The 7,126-nt window shown below is 44.4% G+C and overlaps 1 long non-coding RNA gene across 1 annotated transcript; it reads right to left on the reverse strand.

Moving 5' to 3' along the window:
- Positions 1–4,040: 4,040 nt before the first annotated feature.
- Positions 4,041–6,699, reverse strand: LOC132709692 (uncharacterized). Its single transcript, XR_009620685.2, has 2 exons — positions 6,583–6,699; positions 4,041–5,217 (listed from the first exon to the last, which is right to left on the reverse strand). It is a non-coding gene; the product is annotated as an uncharacterized LOC132709692 (long non-coding RNA).
- Positions 6,700–7,126: the final 427 nt, after the last annotated feature.

Consider the following 7,126-nt stretch of genomic DNA (forward strand, 5'->3'; position numbering starts at 1 on the left):
CCACCACACCCCCTTTTATCCCCTGTGAGGTGTGGTCCAGTGACTCAGCTTAATCTCTGGCACGTCTCCTTTTCTGCTGTGTGCGTGAATTCAGCCAAGACTTATCTCCGTCACTGTCCGACTGCGACTGCTCGGCGATACCTGGCTCCTGGCCAATCTCTTCTCCTTCGGGAGACACCTGAGGCATTGCCAGAGAGGAGGATCCTGGAGAGGGAGGCCTGGCCAACTCCTCTCCTTCACTTTCACTTCCCTCCTTCACTTTTGGAGCCTTCTCCCTCCGATAAGACGGGCTCGGGGGTCGGAGTCACAACACCAGAAAACAAGATACGATAAGACACTCACTCTCCAAAATGCTCTGTAATAATTACATGTAGTTTCCAGCAAGAAATTACTAACTGCGTTCGACTTAAATAGGCTAAGGGGGTGGCCAATTATCGTCAAACCTTACTCTCAAGGAGACCTCCTCCTCCTGAGTAGCCACTCCTGCCTTTTGGCAGCCCTGCATGCTTGAACATTGAGGAGAGGCTCCTCCACTTTGCTCTCTCCACTTGAAGAAGCCTCTGGAGGTTCTGAAGGCCCAGGCTGAGTCTCTGCCTCTGGCACCACATCCTCTTCAGCCTCCTCGCTGTCCGACTCGAGCGCCGGCTGCACAGGCTGCTGACGCGACCCCACACCAGCCTCCTCGTCATCGGGATCAGCCACGATCCACGCAGGCCGCTGGCGGGCCACAACACCAACTTTGTCTTCTGAACATAGTGCACTTTAAAAAAAACAACAACCCCTGTTCAGAGCTGCTATATTGATTTTTTTACATATCCACACACAGCATCCTGGAAAAGGGTGGTGAATATCCTTGTGAAGACAAATATTCCGGTTTGCTGATTGTTCATTGTTACTTCCACTAATACGTTGTTTCTCAACATTAGACTTTGTATTGCAATACTGTTCATCTTCACATCTGGCATTAGTGACATTTTAACTATCAGGTGTATACACCTTAGCTCACAATTGCAGTTCACAGCTTATCCTACATTTCCAAATCACTTCGTAGAAAATAATTCTTTGCTGTGGGTAGTTTTTCCTACTGCAATTAATCTTCAGTTTTAGTGACTGGGAAGGATCATTTGAGTTAACCTGTTTCACACGAAACCGGTGATGGTTTTGGACAAAGAGGTGTCTGTTACCTTCCCACCAAAGGTGGTCCCTATTTTTCTATTTGCATTTTTTACGGGCTTTCGAACTGCTAGGTTGGCAGAAGCTGGGACAAGTAACAGGAGCTCACCCTGTTACGCGGCACTAGGAATTCGAACCGCTGAACTGCCGACCTTTCGATGCAAATTCTCCCAGCCATCTCCATATTTTACCCTTCTTAACTTTAATCTTCTGTCAATACATGTAGTTTCCTCTCATCTCCATTCATTTGTAAAGTTTCCCTTGTGAGGTGATGTCCCTTGAAATTGGGGACTGGCCCTTTAATAAACATATGAATTAACTGGGCACGAGGCCACCATGTAATTGGGCTGGAGATTCATCTGTCCTCCCTTGCATGATTCAGGAATTTCTTCGAACCAGAAGCTCCCAGCTATCCTATGATGTGTGCCACCTGCATATTATGGTTTTACTGAATTATTCAGTGGGTAGTAACAAATTAAAATAAACTGCAACCCTGTCTAAATCTGAACATAACACCAGTGAACTCCTGTTTCGGCCACACCTTTCATGGGTATCCAATTGGGATGGACACCACACAAACTGGTTAATCTGGTTTTGATTTAGGACTTTGAATAGACCATCTTTTTTTTTATTTTTATTTATTTAAAAATACAGACAAAACAAAACAAAACAACAAAACATAGAAAACGTGTAAACATGTAAACAAGAATTCAAATATACAGTACATCTTATCCAATTTGTCACAACTGTACTATCTCTTCTTATTTGTGCTTTTGACTCCTCCTTGTTGGTCTTTCTCTTATATCTATCTTTGTAATTCACTGTTAACCTGCATTAGTAGTGTATGTTCCTATTTTTATATTAGGTCATTCCACTTATTTCCTAATCTTTTTTCCCTTTTCTATCTTCCAACCATGTGTACCACTTTTCCCATACTAGATAGTAGTCGTGTTCTTCTTTATCTTGTAGTTCCTTTGTGAGTCTGTCCATTTCTGCACATTCCATGATTTTACTAATTACTTTATCTTCTGTTGGTATGTCACTACTCTTCCAATTTTGTGCAAAAATTATTCGTGCTGCTGTTGTTATATGAATGATTAAGTATTTTATTTCCTTTTCATATTGTCCATTTATTATGCCTAGTAGAAAGGTTTCTGGCCTCATTTCTATTCTTTGTTGTGCAATTTCTTCTATTTGTGTTCTGATCGTTTGCCAGTATTGTTTTGCCTTTGGGCAGGTCCACCACATGTGATAATAGGTTCCTTTGTGAAGTTTACATTTCCAGCATGTTGGAGGAGTATTGGGGAACATTCTTGCCAGTCCAAGACCATCTTTTAAGTAAGGGGTGTCAAACTCATTGAGGGCCGCATCAGGGTTGTGTTTGACTTTTGGGGTGGGGATGGGGGAAGCCAACTCGATGTCACTCATGTCGGGGGCGCCTGTGGTGGCCCAAGCACTCTACCAGTGAAAATGGGCTCCCGAGCTCTGTTTTCGGTTGTGGCGGCCTCCTGCAACCTTCTGCCAGCAAAAATGGAGCTTGGGAGGCCCAAGGGCGGCCCTCACAAGCTCTGTTTTTGGCTGTGATGGCCTCCTGCAATCTTCTGCCAGTGAAAACTGTTTTTGCTGGCAGAGGCACACCGGGCCGGTTCTTTGCTGTTTCCAGGGTGATCCCACGGGCCAGATCTAAGCCACCCCAGGGGCCGGATCCAGCCCCTGGCCCTTGAGTTTGACACTCTTGTTCTAGGTTCTAAACACAATTCAGCTAGCAGATAGTCATTACGAATAGAATTAAAGGGCTGCAAGGGACTTGGAGATCTTCTAGTACAATCCCCTGCCCAAGACAGAAGTCCTTATTCCATCCTGGACAAACAGTGTTGGACATAGTTGACTCATACTTAAGCCATGGTCCACCAGAATATCTAGATCTCTTTTACATTCATCATTCTTTAGCCAGGTGCTACCTATTCCCACGGCTGTCATAACGCATGGGCCTGATCGGCACTTGCCCGTGGGCCCCATGAGTGTAGGGGCCCCATATTAATCTGTGTATGTTAACCCTTCAATGCACCTTCTATCAGGGGTGAAATCCAGCATGTTCTGACAGATTCTGGAGAACCAGTAGTGGAAATTTTGAGTAGTTCCGAGAACTGTTAGCAGAAATTTTGAGTAGTTCAGAGAATCGGCAAATACCACCTCTGGCTGGTCCCAGAGTGGGGTGGGAATGGAGATTTTGCAATATCCTTCCCCCAGGAGTGGGGAGGGAATGAGGATTTTGTAGTATTCTTCCCCTGGAGTGGGGTGGAAATGGAAATTTTGCAGTATCCTTCCCCTGCCATGCCCACCAAGCCACGCCCACCGAGCCACGCCCACAGAACTGGTAGTAAAAAAATTTGAATTTCACCACTGCCTTGTATCATATAAATACAGCAACCGTATGGCTTACTGAGTAGTATTATATTTTTCAAGCCTTGTGTATTGCTCAAATGTTTATCATGTTGATTAGTTGTCGCTACACAGCACATTTTTAATGTTTCAACACCAATTTTGTTGGAAGGGCCAATAAAACATAAATATGTTTAATTTTATTGACCATTTACATTTCTATTCCTGTGAGGGGAATAGAAATGGGCCCCAGTACACTGCTTTGCCCAGGGCCAGTGGTGGGTTGCCCCCGGTTCGGACCGGTTCTATAGAACCAGTAGTAAAAACGGTGGTAGGCTCCGCCCACTGACCCTGACATCATCAGGAAGCCTCTGCACATGCGCTCGCGTGGCCCCATTCTGAACCGGTAGTAAAGGTAAGTAGAACCCATCTCGGCTCTGTCTGTCATCCAGTCCGTGGCCGTCAAAAATCACCAGGAAACAATGTCAAGCAACAATTGTTTAATCGGAGTCTAGCAGCAACACAGCAAGAAGAACAGAACGAGCCAGATCACGGGGTTTAAGTCAGCGCTGCACGCAACCGCCGCGCAGCACTATTTATTTCCTCCCCGGCTCCTAAACTACCATCCGGCATTCAAAAGTCAAAATTCCCCCTCCCCACATCAGCTGTTGAGCGCTGTGACGATCCCGACGGCGCAGCCACAACGTCATAGGCCGGTAGTTCTCGGAAGGCTGTGTCGCTTCGGCTGCTGGCTGCTGCATGGAGCCGTCCCCACCGTCATAGGTAGTCAGGTGGGCGCTCCAACCAGTCCCAGGTCCCCAGCGATGGTGAGTCCTGGCCGGGGTTCGACAACCCACCCCTGCCCGGGGCCCATAACGCCGTTAAGATGGCCCTGCCTATTCCATACCTATACATTTGGTTCTTTCTACCTGAGTGCAGGATCTTAGTTTTCTCATCACTGAACTGCATCTTGCTGGATACTGCCCAGTGATAGAGTCTGTCAAGAACCTCCATTAAAGCTTTGACCCAGCATGTCATTAATCTGGGCCCTTCCTCTGTTTTATTGAATCTTTTTTTAATTTTACATAAGGGACCGGGGAAGACCCACCTAACAACGCTGAGTACATTCTGTTAGCAGAGACATAGATGTTTGAAATTGTTAAGAAATGACTCAATTTGTTAAAGATTCTTGTCAACTTATTAAAAGAACCTTTTGAGCTATTCCACATTGCATATCAAATCCTGGTTTATGCTGAGGCAGCCTGGAGGAAGGAATTCTTTGAAATGAAGTTTGTTCCTTGTACTGTAATTAGAGTTGACTTTTTTTTCCTGACTTCTCAGAACTACCATACTTTTCGGAGTATAAGACGCACTTTCCCCCGCTCCATAAGAGAGTGGAAATATTGGTGCGTCTTATACACTGAATATAACCTCCTGAAATATAGCCTCCTGAAACTCCACCCCGCATGTCCTGTTTTTGCCAAAAAAAAGGCCTATTTTTTTTGCAAAAATGAAATGCGCAGAGAGTTTGGGAGGCCTGCAGAGTGCTCCTGGTGGCTGGGGAGGGCAAAAACTGGATGCACGGAGGCCAAAACCCATTTTTTCCCCTTGTCTTCCTCTTCGAAATCTTGGTGCATCTTATACGCCGGTGCTTCTTATAGTCTGAAAAATATGGTATATAACCACTTTTGTGAGTTGAGGAACAGAAGGAAAACAAACACCAGCTCTTCAAAATTGGCTAATATTCTTTTAAGTATCAGGATGAATGCTTAAAAATTGACTTCTGAATCATAGGACAATACATACTGCGTGGAAAGGTTCTGCAATTATGTAGCCAAGAGTAAATTGGAGAAGGAAGGAAGGAAGGAAGAGAGAGATTGTCGCAATGCATATTATTTATGAGTCGGAGTCATAAATAATTAATTTTATTTATTAAAATAAATAATTCCTGAGTCCCTTAGGAATAGGGCGGTATATAAATTTAATAAATAAATAAATTTAATTCCAATTATCCAAATGAAATAAATAATAGCAACCCTCAGCTGCATTTTATTCAGGCACTCCTTCCCTAAAACTACCTGGGTGTCATTAATCAAAGCAACTCTTTATTAGACTGCCTCGTGCTTTGCCAAATTTAGCTGAACGGGCAAAGTTATCCTTTCACTCTGTCATCAGATTCAGTTTGAGCTACTGTATTTGTAAAGTTTCCATTTTAATTTGGAACTTCATTGGTTTCACAAGGTCTTCATTCACGAGGCCAATAGACTTCCATAGTCCACGTCCCTTAGCCAGAGTGAATTAAAAAGCAATGATAAAAAAAAAAAAAAAATCAAGAAAAATCGGATTTTTAAAATTTACATCGGATTTTTTTTTATTTAAATCAGATTTTTTGGGGGAGGGGGGTTATCAAATTTATTTTAATAAAATGCTTTTGCAGTAAAAAAAATCTATCTAAAGATAGTTTTCTATTTAAGATACATTAATAATTTAGTTTATTCAGCGTTAAATGGAGCTCAGTTATGTAGCATGAGCAGTAGTCGGATTCAAATAATTTAACAATAAGCATGTTGCTCCCCCACCCGGTGCCCCGTTTTGGGCCTAGTAGGGCTCCCTGCAGCCTCCTAGGAGCAAAAATGGGCCCCTGGGAGGCCACACCGCAACCCTCATGCCCCATTTTGGGCCTAGTAGGCCTCCCTGCACTTACCTGGAGCCAAAAAGGGGCACGTGGGGAAGAGGCGCGGAAGGGAGGGGCCAGCCAGTAATTTAACAACCGGTTCACCTGAAGTGGCCCGAACCGGCTGAATCCCACCACTGACATGAGGCTATATATTCTGCCATATTGGGACTGTCACAGGGGTGAAATGCTACCGGTTCGCTCCAGTTCAGGAGAACTGGTATTGATAAAAACTACTGATTTGGGTGAACCGGTAGTAAAAAAAAAAAAGCTAAAAAAAAAAGAAATCCTGCTTTCTAGCTAAGCTAAATCGCATGCCACAGCTGATCCCCCCCCCCGTCGCTTCTACTTACCTTCCCAAGCCTCCTTTTGGTGTGCACTACGCATGCTGCACGCATTTGGTGCATGGTGCGCATTCGGTGCACGGTGCACATTTGGTGCGCAGCGCACATGCGCGGCCAGCAAACCGGTTTGGATTTCACCACTGGACTGTCGGTGAGTCAACATCAGGTGAGAGGAGGAGCCGCTGTGGGACAGAGATGACAGCTGCTCTTTAAAAATTATGATTTCAGTCGAGTTGATTTAAATCAAGCCTTTTTACTAATGATTTAAATCATGATTTAAATCGACTCGATTTAAATCAAATCCTTCCTGTCTCTTATGCACTCCCTTTCATTCTTTTCTGCACGTGCTTTTATTTCCCTTCCATGAACCCACATGTATTTATTTATTTCTCATCCTTGTTATTCTTACAAATGACTCAAGCCTCAGAACATATCCAAACACACCTTCCTCCTCCTATTTTCCCCACCACAACAACTCTTTTGAGGTAGGCTGGGCCGAGAGGGACCAACCCAAAATCACCCAGCTGGGTTTTCATGGCTAAGGAGGGACTTG

Source organism: Pantherophis guttatus, chromosome 7 (genome assembly GCF_059756535.1).
Source record: "Pantherophis guttatus breed Tessera chromosome 7, ASM5975653v1, whole genome shotgun sequence".
Classification (NCBI taxonomy): domain Eukaryota; kingdom Metazoa; phylum Chordata; class Lepidosauria; order Squamata; family Colubridae; genus Pantherophis; species Pantherophis guttatus.